The sequence below is a fragment of the Heterodontus francisci genome, unplaced genomic scaffold (assembly GCF_036365525.1).
Source record: "Heterodontus francisci isolate sHetFra1 unplaced genomic scaffold, sHetFra1.hap1 HAP1_SCAFFOLD_172, whole genome shotgun sequence".
NCBI classification, from domain to species: domain Eukaryota; kingdom Metazoa; phylum Chordata; class Chondrichthyes; order Heterodontiformes; family Heterodontidae; genus Heterodontus; species Heterodontus francisci.
In genome coordinates, this window is record NW_027141631.1 from 2,284,809 (window position 1) to 2,299,793 (window position 14,985).

General features: G+C 44.3%; 2 non-coding genes across 2 annotated transcripts; one reads left to right on the plus strand and one right to left on the minus strand.

Annotated features, from left to right (window-relative positions):
* Positions 1 to 8,005: 8,005 nt before the first annotated feature.
* On the minus strand, positions 8,006 to 8,096 carry trnar-ucu (transfer RNA arginine (anticodon UCU)). The gene is given in 2 exon segments: positions 8,006 to 8,041; positions 8,060 to 8,096. It is a non-coding gene; the product is annotated as a tRNA-Arg (tRNA).
* Positions 8,097 to 14,419: 6,323 nt separating this feature from the next.
* Positions 14,420 to 14,492, plus strand: trnaf-gaa (transfer RNA phenylalanine (anticodon GAA)). The gene has a single exon. It is a non-coding gene; the product is annotated as a tRNA-Phe (tRNA).
* Positions 14,493 to 14,985: the final 493 nt, after the last annotated feature.

Sequence of the window (14,985 nt, forward strand, 5' to 3'; positions counted from 1 at the left end):
CTTTGTATCATCTGCAAATTTACTGACCCACCCTTCGACTTCCTCATCCAAGTCGTTAATAAAAATCACAAACAGGAGAGGACCCAGAACTGATCCCTGCGGCACGCCACTGGTAACTGGGCTCCAGGCTGAGTATTTACCATCTAAGACCACTCTCTGCCTTCTATCAGTTAGCCAATTCTTAATCCAACTGGCCACATTCCCCACTATCCCATGCCTCCTGACTTTCTCCATAAGTCTACCATGGGGGACCTTATCAAATGCCTTACTAAAATCCATGTACACCACATCCACTGGTTTACCCTCATCCACTTGCTTGGTCACCTGCTCAAAGAATTCAATCAGGCTTGTGAGGCAAGACCTACCCCTCACAAAACCGTGCTGACTGTCCCGAATCAAGCAGTGTCTTTCCAGATGCTCAGAAATCCTATCCCTCAGCACCTTTTCCATCAACTTGCCTACCACCGAAGTAAGACTAACTGGCCTGTAATTCCCAGGGTTGTTCCTATTCCCTTTCTTGAACAGGGGCACAACATTTGCCACCCTCCAATCACCTGGTACCACCCCCGTCAGCAGAGAAGATGAAAAGATCATTGCCAGCGGCTCTGCAATTTCATCCCTTGCTTCCCATAACATCCTTGGATATACCCCGTCAGGCCCGGGAGACTTGTCTATCTTCAAGTTATTCAAAAACCCCAACACATCTTCCCTCCTAACGAGCACTTCCTCGAGCTTACCAGTCTGTTTCGCACCGTCCTCTTCAGTAATACACCCCTTCTCATTCGTAAATACCGAAGAGAAGTACTCATTCAAAACCTCACTTATCTCTTCCGGCTCAACACACAGTCTCCCGCTATTGTCCTTGACCGGACCTATGGTCCCCCTGGTCATCCTCATATTTCTGACATACGCGTAAAAGGCCTTGGGGTTTTCTTTTATCCTACCCGCCAAGCATTTTTCATGCCCTCTCTTAGCTCTCCTAATCCCTTTCTTCAGATCCTTCCTGGCCATCTTGTATCCCTCCAGAGCTATGCCTGTGCCCTTTTTCCTCAACTTTATATACGCATCCTTCTTCTTCCTAACAAGACTCTCAACCTCTCTTGTCAACCACGGTTCCCTCACATGACCATCCCTTCCCTGTCTGACAGGGACATGCTTATCAATGGCCCCTACTATCTGCTCCTTGAAAAAGTTCCACATTTCGACCGTGCCCTTCCCTGCCAGCATATGCTCCCAACTTATGCTCCTCAGTTCCTGCCTGACAGCATCATATCTACCCTTCCCCCAATTGTAAACCTTGCCCTGTTGCACATACCTATCCCTCTCCATTACCACAGTGAATGCTACAGAATTGTGATCACTATCTCCAAAGTGCTCGCCCACCAACAGCTCTATCACTTGCCCTGGTTCATTACCTAGTACCAAATCCAATATTGCCTCCCCTCTGGTCGGGCAGTCTACATACTGAGTCAGAAAAGCTTCCTGGACATACTGCACAAACACTACCCCATCCAAACTATTCGATCTAAAGAGTTGCCAATCAATATTTGGGAAGTTGAAATCCCCCATAATTACTACCCTGTGACTTCTGCTCCTTTCCAAAATCTGTTTCCCAATCTGCTCTTCCACCTCCCTGCTGCTATTGGGGGGCCTATAGAAAACTCCCATCAAGGTGACTGCTCCTTTCCTGTTCCTGACCTCAACCCACAGTGCCTCAGTCGGCAGATCCTCCTCGAAAATTCTTTCAGCAGTTGTTACACTATTTCTAACTAACAATGCCACCCCCCCACCTCTTTTACCACCATTCCTAATCTTATGAAAACATCTATAACCAGGTACCTCCAAAAACCATTCCTCCCCCTCACCTATCCACGTTTCAGTGATGGCCACAACATCGTAGTCCCAAGTGCCCATCCACGCCTTCAATTCACTCACCTTATTCCTGATGCTTCTTGCGTTGAAGTATACGCACTTTAACCCTTCTCCGTGCCCATCTGTCCTCTGTGACAGTGCTACCTTCCCCAATACCTCACTACACTCTTTGTCCTTCTGAGTGGACCCACTGGTCCCTGGATTACAACTCAGGTTCCCATCCCCCTCCCAAACTAGTTTAAACCCTCCCGAACAGTACTAGCAAACCTCCCTCCCAGGATATTGGTGCCCCTCTGGTTCAGATGCAGCCCGTCCTGTTTGAACAGGTCCCATCTTCCCCAGAATGCAGTCCAATTATCCAAGAACTGGAAGCCCTCCCTCCTACACCATTCCTGCAGCCACGTGTTCAGCTGTGCTCTCTCCCTATTCCTAGCCTCACTATCACGTGGCGCCGGCAACAAACCAGAGATAACAACTCTGTCCGTCCGAGCTTTCAGCTTCCAGCCTAACTCCCTAAACTCACTTCTAACATCTGTGCCACCCTTCCTTCCTACGTCGTTGGTGCCAATGTGCACCACGACCTCTGGCTGCTCCCCCTCCCCTTTAAGGATCCTGAAGACGCGATCACAAACATCACGGACCCTGGCACCAGGGAGGCAACAAACCATCCGTGCGTCTCGCCTGCGCCCACAGAACCGCCTGTCCGTACTCCTCACCATCGAGTCCCCGATGACTAGTGCTCTCCCATTCTCCCTCCTTCCCTTCTGAGCCACAGTGCAGGACCCCGTGCCAGAGGCCCGGTCACTGCAGCCTGCCCCCGATAGGCCGTCCCCCCAACAGTATCTAAAACTGTATACTTGTTGTTGAGGGGAACGACCACAGGAGATCCCTGCACTGACCTCTTCCCACCTCTAACTGTTACCCAACTGCCTTTGATTTGTGGAATGCAAGTATCCTTACAGGTAAGGCAGATGAACTCAGAGCATGGATCGGTACATGGGATTGTGGTATTGTAGCTATTACGGAAACGTGGTTGAGGGATGGGCAGGACTGGCAGCTCAATGTTCCGCGGTACCGATCCTTCCGGCGTGACAGAGGTGGAGGTAAGAGAGGAGGGGGAGTTGCACTATTGATTAGGGAGGACATCACGGCAGTACTTAGAGAGGATATCCCGGGGTGAATGTCCAGTGAGGCCATACTGGTAGAACTTAAAAATAATAAAAGGGTGATCCCTTTGATGGGATTATACTACAGGCCCCCCAATAGTCAGAGGGAAGTGGAGGAGCATATATGGAGGGAAATCACAGACAGGTATACGAATTATAGGGTTGTAATAGTAGGTGATTTTAACTTCTCTAATATTGACTGGGACTGCCTTAGTGCTGAGGGATCAGATGGGGAAGAATTTGTTAAGTGAGTCCAGGATAGTTTTCTGAAGCAGTACGTGGATGGCCCGACTAGAGAAGGGGCTACACTCGATCTCCTCTTAGGAAATGAGGATGGGCAGGTAGTTGATATGGCAGTGGGGGAGCACTTTGGGACCAGTGACCATAACTCTATTAGCTTCAAGATAGTTATGAAAAAGAATAGGACTGGTCCTCAGGTTGAAGTCCTAAATTGGGGGAAGGCTAATTTCCATGGCATCAGACAGGAACTCTCAAAAGTTGAATGGGAGAGGCTGTTTACAGGTAAAGGGACGTCTGGCAAGTGGGAGGCTTTTAAAAGTGAGATAGGAAGAGTTCAGGGCCAGCATGTTCCTGATAGATGGAAGGGCAAGGCTGGCAAGTTTAGGGAACCTTGGTTGACGAGGGATATTGAGGATCTGGTCAGGAGAAAGAAGGAGGCATACGTCAGGTATAGGCAGCTGGGATCGAGCGAGTCCCTCGAGAAGTATAGGGGATGTAGGAGTATACTTAAGAAGAAAATTAGAAGGGCGAAAAGGGGCCATGAGATTTCCCTGGCAGATAAGATAAAGGAGAATCCTAAAAGATTCTATCAGTGTATTAAGAGTAAAAGGGTAGCTAGGGAGAGAGTAGGTCCCCTTAAGGATCAGTGTGGCAATCTATGTGTGAAGCCACGCGAAATGGGCGAGGTCTTAAATGAATATTTCTCGTCTGTATTTACCGTGGAGAAGGTCATGGAAGCTAGTGAGTTCAAGGGAGGGAACAGCGATATCCTGCAGCATATCAACATTACAAAGGAGGAGGTGTTGGAGGTTTTGAAGCGCATTAAGGTGGATAAATCCCCAGGGCCTGATCAGATGTATCCTAGGATGCTATGGGAAGCAAGGGAGGAGATTGCTGGGGCGCTGGCAGAGATTTTTGGATCATCGTTAGCCACGGGTGAGGTACCGGAAGACTGGAGGATAGCTAATTTGTTAATTAATAAATTAAATAACAAATCATGTCGCCTCTTTCTCTTCTAAACTCTGGCGGAGACAAGCCTAGCTTGTCCAATCTTTCCTCGTAAGACAGCCCACCCATTCCATGTATTAGTCTCGTAAACTTTCTCTGTACTACCTCCAATGCATTTACATCCTTCCGCAAATAAGGAGACCAGTACAGTACTCAGTACTGCAGAAGAGGTCTCACCAATGTCCTGTAATGCTGAAGCATAACCTCCCTACTATTGTATTCAATTCCCATGGTGATAAATGATAACATTCTATTAGCTTTCCTAATTACGTGCTGGACCTGCATACTAACCTTTTGCAATTCATGCCCTCGGTCACCCAGATCCCTCTGCATCTCAGAGCTCTGCAATCTCTCACCATTTAGATAATATGATTTTTTATTCTTCCTGCCATAGTGGACAATTTCCGACTTTCCCACATTATACTCCATTTGCCAGGTCTTTGCCCAATCACTTAACCTATCTATATCCCTTTGTAGCCCCCTTATGTCCTCTTCACAACCTACTTTCCTACCTATCTTTGTGATCAGCAAATTTAGCAACAATACCTTCGGTCCCTTCATCTAAGTCATTTATATAAATTGTAAAAAGTTGAGGCCCCAGCACAGATCCCTGTGGCACACCACTCGTTACTTCTTGCCAACCAGAAAATGACCCATTTATGCTTACTCTCTGTTTCCTGTCAGCTAGCCAATCTTCTATCCATGCCAATATGTTACCCCCGACACCATGAGCTTTTATTTTCTGTAATAACCTTTGATATGGCACCTTATCCTTCTGGAAATCGAAATACAATACATCCACTGGTTCCCCTTTATCCACAGCACATGTAACTCCCTCAAAGAACTCCAATAAATTGGTTGAACGTGATTTCCCTTTCAAAAAACCATGTTGACTGTGCCTGATTACCTTAATTTTTTCTAAATGCCCTGCTATAACATCCTCTGTAATAGCTCCAAACATTTTCCCTAAGACAAATGTTAAGCTAACTGGCCTGTCGTTTCCTGCTTTCTGTCTCCCTCCCTTTTTGAATAAATGAGTTACATTCACTCTTTTCCAATCTAACGGAACCTTCTCGAATCTAGGGAATTTTGGAATATTAAAACCAGCGCATCAACTATCTCACTAGCCAATTCAGGACCTGGCGACTTGTCAACCCGCAGCTCCAACAATTTGTTTAGTACCACTTCCCTGGTGATTGTAATTTTCTTGAGTTCCTCCATCCCTTCAATTTCCTGATCGCCGGCTAATACTGGGATGTTATTTGTATACTCAATAGTGAAGACCGATGCAAAGTATCTGTTCAATTCATCTGCCATCTCTTAATTATCCATTATTAATTCCCCAGACACACTTTCTATTGGACCAACAGTCGCTTTGTTAACTCTTTTCTTTTTAAAATATCTATCGAAACTCTTACTAGTTGTCTTGAAATTCCTTGCGAGCTTTCTCTCATACTCTAATTTTACCTTCCTTATCAATCTTTTAGTAATTCTTTGCTGTTTTTTTTATATTCTGTCCAATCTTCTGACCTGCCTCCCACCTTTGCACAATTATAGGCTTTTTCTTTAAGTTTGATTGTATCTTTAACTGTTTTCGTGAACCATGGATGGTGAGTCCCACCTTTGGAACTTTTCTTTCTCGTTGAAATGTATCTATTCTGTGTATTCTGAAATATCCCCTTAAATGTCTGCCACTGCATCTCGATTGACTTATCCCTTAACCTAATTTGCCAGTTCACTTTAGCTAGCTCTGCTTTCATGACCTTATAATTGCCCTTATTTAAATTTAAAATACTAGTCTGGGACCCACTCTCCTCTCCCTCAAACTGAATGTAAAATTCAATCATATTATAATCGCTACTACCTAGGGGCACCTTAACTATGAGGTCATTAATTAATCCTATCTCGTTGCACAATGCCAGGTCTAGTATAGCCTGCTCTCTGGTTGGCTCCAGAATGTATTGTTCCAAGAAATTATCCCCAAAACATTCTATGTACTCCTCATCTAGGCTACCTCTGCCCATCTGAATTTTCCAATCTATATGTAGATTAAAATCCCCCATAATTATCACAGTACCTTTCTGACAAGCTGCCATTATTTCTTCCTTTATATCCCATCCGACAGTGTGGTTAATGTTAGGTGGCCTGTACACCACTCCCACAAGTGACTTCTTGCCTTTATGACTTCTCATTTGTACCCAAACTGCTTCTGCATCCTGATCTCCAGAACTCAGGTCATCCCTCTCTATTACGCTAATACCATCATTAATTAACAGAGCTACCCCGCCACCTTTTCCTAGCTTCCTGTCCTTCCAAAATGCCATGTCACCTCCAATATTCACATCCCAATCTATGTCGCCCTGCAGCCATGTCTCTGTAATGACTATCAGATCGGACGTATTTATTCTATTTGTGCTCCCAGTTCATCTGTTTTGTTTCAAATGCTCCATGCATTCAGATACAGAGCATTTAGTTTTGTCCTTTTATTATTTTTGTCACCTCTAGCCTTATCTGTCGAGTTACTCTTAGATTTGAACATTCTGTCCCTTCCTGTCACAGTCTGTTTATCATTTCCCATATTTATACTTTTCTCTCTTGCCTTGTCTCTCCTCCTTGATTCACCATATCTTCCCAAATTTGATCCCTTGCCCCCACTATTCGGTTTAAAACCGTCTCTACTTCCCTCGTTATGTGGCTCGCTAGAACACCGGCACCAGCACGGTTCAGGTGTAGACCGTCCCAACGGTACAGCCACCTCTTTCCACAGTACTGGTGCCAATGCCCCATGAACCAGAACCCACTACTACCACACCAGTCTTTCAGCCGCACATTACTTTCTCTAATCTTATTTGTCCTATGCCAATTTGCACATGGCTCAGGTAATAATCCAGAGATGATTAACTTTGAGGTTCTGCTTCTTAATTTGGTGCCTAGTTGCTCATACTGACTTTGCAGAACCTCTATCCTTGTCCTGCCTATGTCGCTGGTACCGACATGGACCACAACGACTGGATCCTCCCCCTCCCATTGTATGTTTCGCTCCAGCCCTGAGCAGATGTCCTGAATCCTGGCACCGGCAGGCAACACAGCCGTCTGGACTCTTGCTTTTGCTGCAGAGAACAGAGTCAATCCACCTTACTATACTGTCCCCTACTACCACTACATTCCTTTTTTCTCCCTCTTTGAGCCGCAAACACTTACTGCAGACGTGTTTGCCCTGGATCACACTGGCATCCAGGAACTCTCACATGCTGCAGCTGTGACACATCACCTGTCCTGTCATCCTTAACGTGTTTCAATTAACTACTTCAATATTTTATTCAATTATTCATTTTATTGCATATTTTATTAAACTTACCACTAGTTTGTTTACTATTTTAAACGTTAGGACTAAAATGGATCTTAATCACTTACTAGATGCGCATCAAGCAGGTCGGTTCTTCCAAACCAATCAACTACCTGCTTGCCTGTGATGTCACAGCTTACCAGATCCTCACCAAACAGCTCCTTCCACTGCACCGAAGAAAGAACCAAATCCTGTATCCTCACCCCAGCGGCTCTCTGATTCCCTGCTCTCACTCTCCATTATGACGTCACTCCTCGATTTTTTTCCCCCCTGCTCTGCTCCTCTCTCTCTCGCTCTGTCTCCGAGTCTGTGCTTTTGGCGCATTTCTTCATTTGTTGTTCCGTTGTGCTCCTCTGTTTCTGGTCCAAAAATCTGACTCTGGTGGGATTTGAACCCACAACCTTTGAATATCGTCTTAATCATTATTTAGAAGTCCAACACGCTACCCATTGCGCCACAGAGCCTCACACATCTTTATTAACATCACTAAGGCCTTTGATCTTGTCAGCAGAGACGGCCTCTTCAAACTGCAATGGAACATAGGCTGCCCTCCTGACCTCTTGGGCATCATCTCTTCTTTCCGCGAGAACATGCACAGTTCCATCAGTTCCAATGGAGCAACATCAGACGCTTTCAAGATCAGCAGTGGGGTAAAGCAGGGCTGCGCTCTGGCGCCAACTCTCTTAGGAACAGAGGAACATAGGAGTAAGCTATTCAGCCCGTCGAGCCTGCTCTGTCATTCAATTCGATCATGGCTGATCACCTACCTCAAAGCCCCTTTCCCATGCTATCCCCATATTCCTTGATGTCATGAGTATCAAGATTTCTATCAATTTCTGTCTTGAACATGCTCAATGATTGAGCTGCCACAGCCCTCTGGGGCACAGTATTCCAATGATTCACCACCGTCTGAGTGAAGAAATTCCACCCATCTCAGTTTGAAATGGCCTACTCCTTATTCTGAGACGATGTCCTTTGGTTTTAGACTCACCAACCAGGGCAAACATCCTGTCTACATCCACACTGTCACGCCCTGTAAGAATTTTGTCAGTTTCAATCAGATCACCTCTCATTCTTCGAAACTTAAAGGCAATCCCACCATCCCAGGGATTCGTCTGGTGACATAAAAACAAGAAATGCTGGAACCACTCAGCAGGTCTGGCAGCATCTGTGAAAAGAGAAGCAGAGTTAACGTTTCAGGTCAGTGACCCATCTTCGGAACTGACATATATTAGAAAAGTCACAGGTTATAAGCAAGTGGGGTGGGGGTGGGGCAAGAGATAACAAAGGAGAAGGTGTAGATTGGACAAGGCCACATAGCTGACCAAATGTTCATGCAGCAAAGGCAAACAATATGTTAATGGTGTGTTGAAAGACAAAGCATTAGTACAGATTAGGTGTTAATGGACTGAATATTGAACAGCAGGAAGTACAAACCTGAAAAAAAACAGTAGGTAAGCAAACTGAACAAACTGAGATGAAATGAAATAAATGCAAAAAAAAGATTAGTCTGTTGACCCTCTGTTTCACCCCCTCTATGGCAAGTGTATCCTTCATAAGATGAGGAGACTAAACTGTACACAATACTCCAGTGCGGATTCACCAAGGCTCTAGACAATTGCAGCAAGACATCTTTACTCCTGTACTCATGACCCCTCGTGTGGGTACAACATACCATTTGCCTTCCTAATTGATTGCTGCACCTGCACAAGAGCTTTTAGTGTCTCAGGAACAAGGACACCCAGGTCCCTTTGGACATCGACACTTCCCAACCTCTCACCATTTAAGAAATACTCTGTCTTTCTGTTTATTCTACCAAAGTGAATAACTTCACATTTATTCACATTATATTCCATGTTCTTGCCCATTCACTTAGCCTCTCCAGGTCCCCTGGAAGCCTCTCTGCATCCTCCTCACAACTCACACTTCACCGAGCTTTGTGTCATCTGCAAACTTGGAAATATTACATTTAATCCCCACATCCAAATCATTTATATAGGTTGTTAACAGCTGTGGCTCCAACACTGATCCTTGCAGTACCCCAATAGTAACAGCCTGCCATCCTGAGAAGGACCCGTTATTCCTGCTCTCTGTTTTCGGTCTGTTAACCAATTCTCAATCCATATCAGTATATTATCCCCAAGCCTATGTGCTCTAATTTTGTTTACTCACCTCCTGTGTGGGACCTTACCAAAGGAAAATACAAATACCACACATCCACTGGTTCTCCTTTATCTGTTCTATCGGTAACATCCTCAAAAATCTCAACAGGTTTTTCAAACCTGTTTTCCTTTTCATAAATCTATGTTGACTCTGCCCAATCATGTCATCATTTTCGAACTGTCTAGTTATCACATCCTTTATAATTGGCATATTCTTCTCCATGCTGCTATTGTACACTTTCAATTACTCAGAAATAGGTGTTCACCTGCACATCAGAGCTGACGACAAGCTGTTCAACTTGGCAAGAGTGTGCGCCAAGACCAAAGTGGGTAAATTCCTAGTCTGTGAGTTGCTATTTGCTGATGATGCTGTGCTGACATCCCATAATTAAGTTCAGTCACAGCAGCTTGTAGATCGGTTCTCCCTGGCCTGCAAAGAGTTTGGACTGACAATCAGCATCAGGAAGATGAAAGTTACGGGCCAGGACGTAGAGACTCCACTTTCCATCAACATCGACAACCTCACTTTGGAGGTTGTCAACAGCTTCACATACCTTCAATCAAGAATCACCAGCAATCTGTTCCTTGATGCTGAAATCAGCACCAGGATTGTCAATGCTGCAGCTGTCATGTCAAAGTTGAGAAGACAAGTGTGAACCGACAGCAAACTGACCGAAAATACAAAGCTCCACGTGTACCAGGCTTGTGTTCTCAGCACCCTCCTTTATAGTAGAGAAGCATCAACAACTTATACAAGCCAAAAAAAGCGGCTGAACAGCTTCCACCTCCACTGCCTCAGATGGATACTGGGCATCTCCTGGCAGGACAGAGTGCCGAATGCGGAAGTACACCAGCGTGCAGGGATCCGCAGCATGTTTGCCCTCTTGAGTCAGCGGTGACTCTGCTGACTGGGCCAAATGGATGACGGTCACATTGCCAAAAACATGCTCTATGGTGAGCTTGCTATCAGCATGAGATCAACAGGTCAGGGAAAAAAATCAAGTCCTTTGGAGAGGTTTGAGTTAATTCAGGAGAGTGGGCATGGATTTATCAATGGGAGTTCATGCTTGACGAATCTAACTGCATTTGTTGATAAACTATCTGAGAATACTGATGAAGGGAATGCAGTGGATGTTGTTTATATGGATATTACGAAAGCATTTTATAAAGTACCACATAAAAGGGTGGTTAACAAAATTGGGGTTCATGGATTCGGAGGGTCAGTGTCCATTTGGATAGTAAATTGTTTTAAAGACTGAAAACAGCGAGTCATATTAAATGGTTCTTGGTCAGACCGGAGGATAGTCGACAGTGGTGTTCCCCAAGGGTCAGTGCCAGAACCACTGCTTTTTTGCTAAAGGTAAGTGACTTGGATCTTGGAATACAGAGTAGAATCTCAAAATAAGCCGATGACACCAAACTTGGAGGAGTGGCAAACAGTGAGGATGATATGAACTGCCTGCAACAGGACAGTGATAGGCTAGCAGAATGTGCAGACAGGTGGCAGATGGAATTTAATAGTGACAAGTGTGAGGTGATGTATTTTGGCATAAGGAATAGGGAGAGGCAATATATACTTAATGGCACAGTTATAAAGAGTGTGCTGGAATAGAGGGACTTGGGGTTCATGTGCACCGATCTTTGAAGGTGTCAAGACATATTGCGAGAGTGGTTAGCAAAGCAGATGGGATCTTGGGCTTTATAAATAGAGGCATTGAGTACAAAAGCAGGGAAGTTATGCTGAACCATTATAAAACTCTGGTTAGGCCCCAATTGGAGTGTTATTCCAGTTCTGCTCAGCAGACTTTAGAAAGAATGTGAGGGTCCTTGAGAGGATGCAGAGGCGATTTACCAGAATGGATCCAGGGATGGGGGATTTTAGTTACAAGGTTAGGTTGGAAAAGCTAGGATTATTCTGCCTATATCAAAGGAGATTGAGTGGAGAATTGATAGAGGTGTATAACACCTCGAGAGAACAGGCCATCCTGGACTGGGTATTGTGTAATGAGAAAGGATTAGTTAACAATCTTGTTGTGTGGGGTCCCTTGGGTAAGTGCGCCCATAATATGATAAAATTCTTCATTAACATGGAGAGTGAGAGAGTTGATTCCGAGACTAGGGTCCTGATTCTAAACAAAGGAAACTATGAAGGTATGAGGCGGGAGTTGGCTATGATAGATTGGGGAACGTTACTTAAATGGTTGACAGTGGATAGGCAATGGCTAGCATTTAAAGAGCGCATGGATGAATTACAACAATTGTTCATTCCTGTCTGTGCAAAAGTAAAACAGGAAGGGTGGCTCAACTGTGGCTTACAAAAGAAATTAAGGAAAGTATTAGATCCAAGGAGGAGAAATATAAAATGGCCAGAACAAGCAGCAAACCTGAAGATTGTGAGCAGTTTGGAATTTAGCAGAGGAGGACAAAAGGATTGATTAAGAAGGGGGAAATAGAGTATGAGAGTAAGCTAGCAGAGAACATAAAAACTGACTGTAAAAGCTTCTCCAGATATGTGTCGCGAAAAAGATTAGTGAAGACAAATGTGGGTCCCTTGCAGTCAGAAACGGGGGAATTTATAATGGGGAACAAAGAAATGGCAGACCAATTAAATACATACTTTGGTTCTGTCTTCACAAAGGACGATACAAATTACCTCCCAGAAATGTTGGGGAACATAGGGTCTAATGAGAAGGAGGAACTGTAAGAAATCTGTATTCGCAGGGAATGTTTGGGAAATTGATGGGATTGAAGGCCGATAAATCCCCAAGGCCTGATATTCTGCATCCCAGAGTACTTAAGGAGGTGGCCCTTGAAATAGCAGATGCATTTCTGGTCTTTTTTCAAAATTCTATCGACTCTGGAACAGTTCCAATGGATTGGACGGTAGTTAATGTAACTCCACTATTTAAAAAAAGAGGCAGAAAGAAAACAGCGAAATATATACCGGTTAGCCTGACATCAGTCGTGGGGAAAATGCTGGAGTCCATTATAAAAGATGTTATAGCAGAGTGCAATAATAACTCGTCTCCACTCCTAGTATTTCTAAATCCCACACATTCACTATAATGTGAACAATTATTTCCTGTTGTGTCTCTCTCAGATTTGTAAACTTCACTGTATTGGAGTGAGGTGACATCTACTGGCGGGAAGCAAGAACTGCAATCAAGCAGCAGAAACTCCACAGTCTGTCAGGGTTAAAGAAACATTGCAATGTGAGGATACAGCGAAGTGGTTTGATTGGGTAGATGGAGACATGATTCCACTTGTGGTGGTGTCTGAAGCAAAGGCCAGAAATACAAAATTGTCATTAATAAAAGAAATGAGGAATTCATGAAAAATGTAGTAACGTAGTGAATGGTTAGAATGTGGATAGAATAGAAAGTGAGATTGGATGGACAGAAGCAGTCTGAAAGGATGGCTGAAACAAAAGGTGAGTGCCCAGAAACGTTAACTGTGTTTCTCACAGCACAGATGCTGCCAGAGCTGCTGAACATTTCCAGCACTTTCTGTTTTTATTTCAGCATTTGCAGGATGTTGCTTTGATCTGAAAAAAAAATGGATGATTGGCTGGGGGGTTCCAGTGAAATTCCACAGCAGCGAAAGAGACCTGACTGATCAGTGGTTCGTTGGTCTAGGGGCATGATTCTTGCTTAGGAAATGTGGTTGATTAACATGTAAGAAATCCAGGGTTCTAATCCCAGATGAGCCCTGGCCTGCTGGCATTTTCAGATTAAGGTTATCTATTGGTTTCAGCTTTGCAGAAGGTGGAATTGACTTCCAAACAGAGCTGGCATGAGGACCAGACAACTGGATTCAAAGAGCTTGTCGACTAAATTGCAATTAACTAAATGTACAGAAAGCCAAGTGGGAATATAAAGTTGTTGCTGTAATTGTGACCTGACTCCAAAAACAAAAGGACTGGGTTCTGGACTGGAATGGAATGGAATTCTTCAGTGTTTCTGTTGTTTGGCTTGCATTGACTCATCGATTTTCTTGTTTTTCACTTTGTCGATGCCTTTGAATAATTGTGGATCCTTCTTCAGGGTGTCTTCATTCACCAGGTAGTTCTGACCTCTGATGATGTTGATTGTAATCAGCTTCAATTCGCTGATAGTTTTGGAAGTGAGCAGATTTCCTTTGCTTGAGTCTACAACATGGAACTCAGTCTGACATGTGGACCCATGGGAGGATTTGAATGCCATCCCTGCGTTGGAGTTGCATCCATCCAATAAGAGACCGAGTAGAAGTGACAGTTCTGTCAGTCGAATATGAGACTTTTAATGGCAGGGTTGTGAGTTTGAGTGCCATTCTGTTTTTCCCTTTTGTAAGGCTTCATGAGCAGAGAGTACAGGGAGTGTTTGAAATGAGCAAGTCTCGCTTTGATTCAGGACTCTTACCTCTCAGCAGCATCTCACTATGAAAGATTGAATTTGATCTCATTTCATTCTCAGCTCGGGGTCTGTGCGGCTCAGTGGCACTTCTGGCTGTCTCCCGCTTCACAATCCATCAGTACTGAGAAAGCAATGGGGAATATTACGCACATGTTGTGTTCTTTAATTTTTTGGAAAACTTGAATGTATGTATTTTCTTCCAAAACAAGGACAGCAAGCTGCTGTTAATATAGGGCTGAAATAGCTCAGTTGGGAGAGCGTTAGACTGAAGATCTAAAGGTCCCTGGTTCAATCCCGGGTTTCAGCAATTTTGCTTCCTTATGCGTCCCTTGCCTTGGTTCTGATTTTCCAGTTGCACAATTTACTTTGAGATTATTTCCCAAGCACCAGTGGATTGAATTTGAGAAACAACACAGAGTCATTTGCAACGTGGAAGGTGGTCATTTGGCCTATCACGTCCATGCTGGCTTTCCCCGGAGCAATCTAGTCAGTTCCACTCACCAGCTCGATCCCTTTCCTCCTGCAAGTTTCTTTCCTTCAAGTATCCATCCAATTTCCTTTTCAAATCATTGATTGTCTCTGCTTCCACCACACTCGTGGGCCAAGACATTACCACCCACAACATAAAAAATTCCACCTCATCAAGGATGGGAAATACTTACATCTTCTATATTTGCTTATTCTCTATTTCTATGAGAATAGACTGGCAGTCAACATGAAAGGAAACCCAAAAATCTTCGAGCAGCATGTAAATGATAAGTGGGTAGTAAGAGGTTGAGTCGGGCCTATTAGGGACAAAA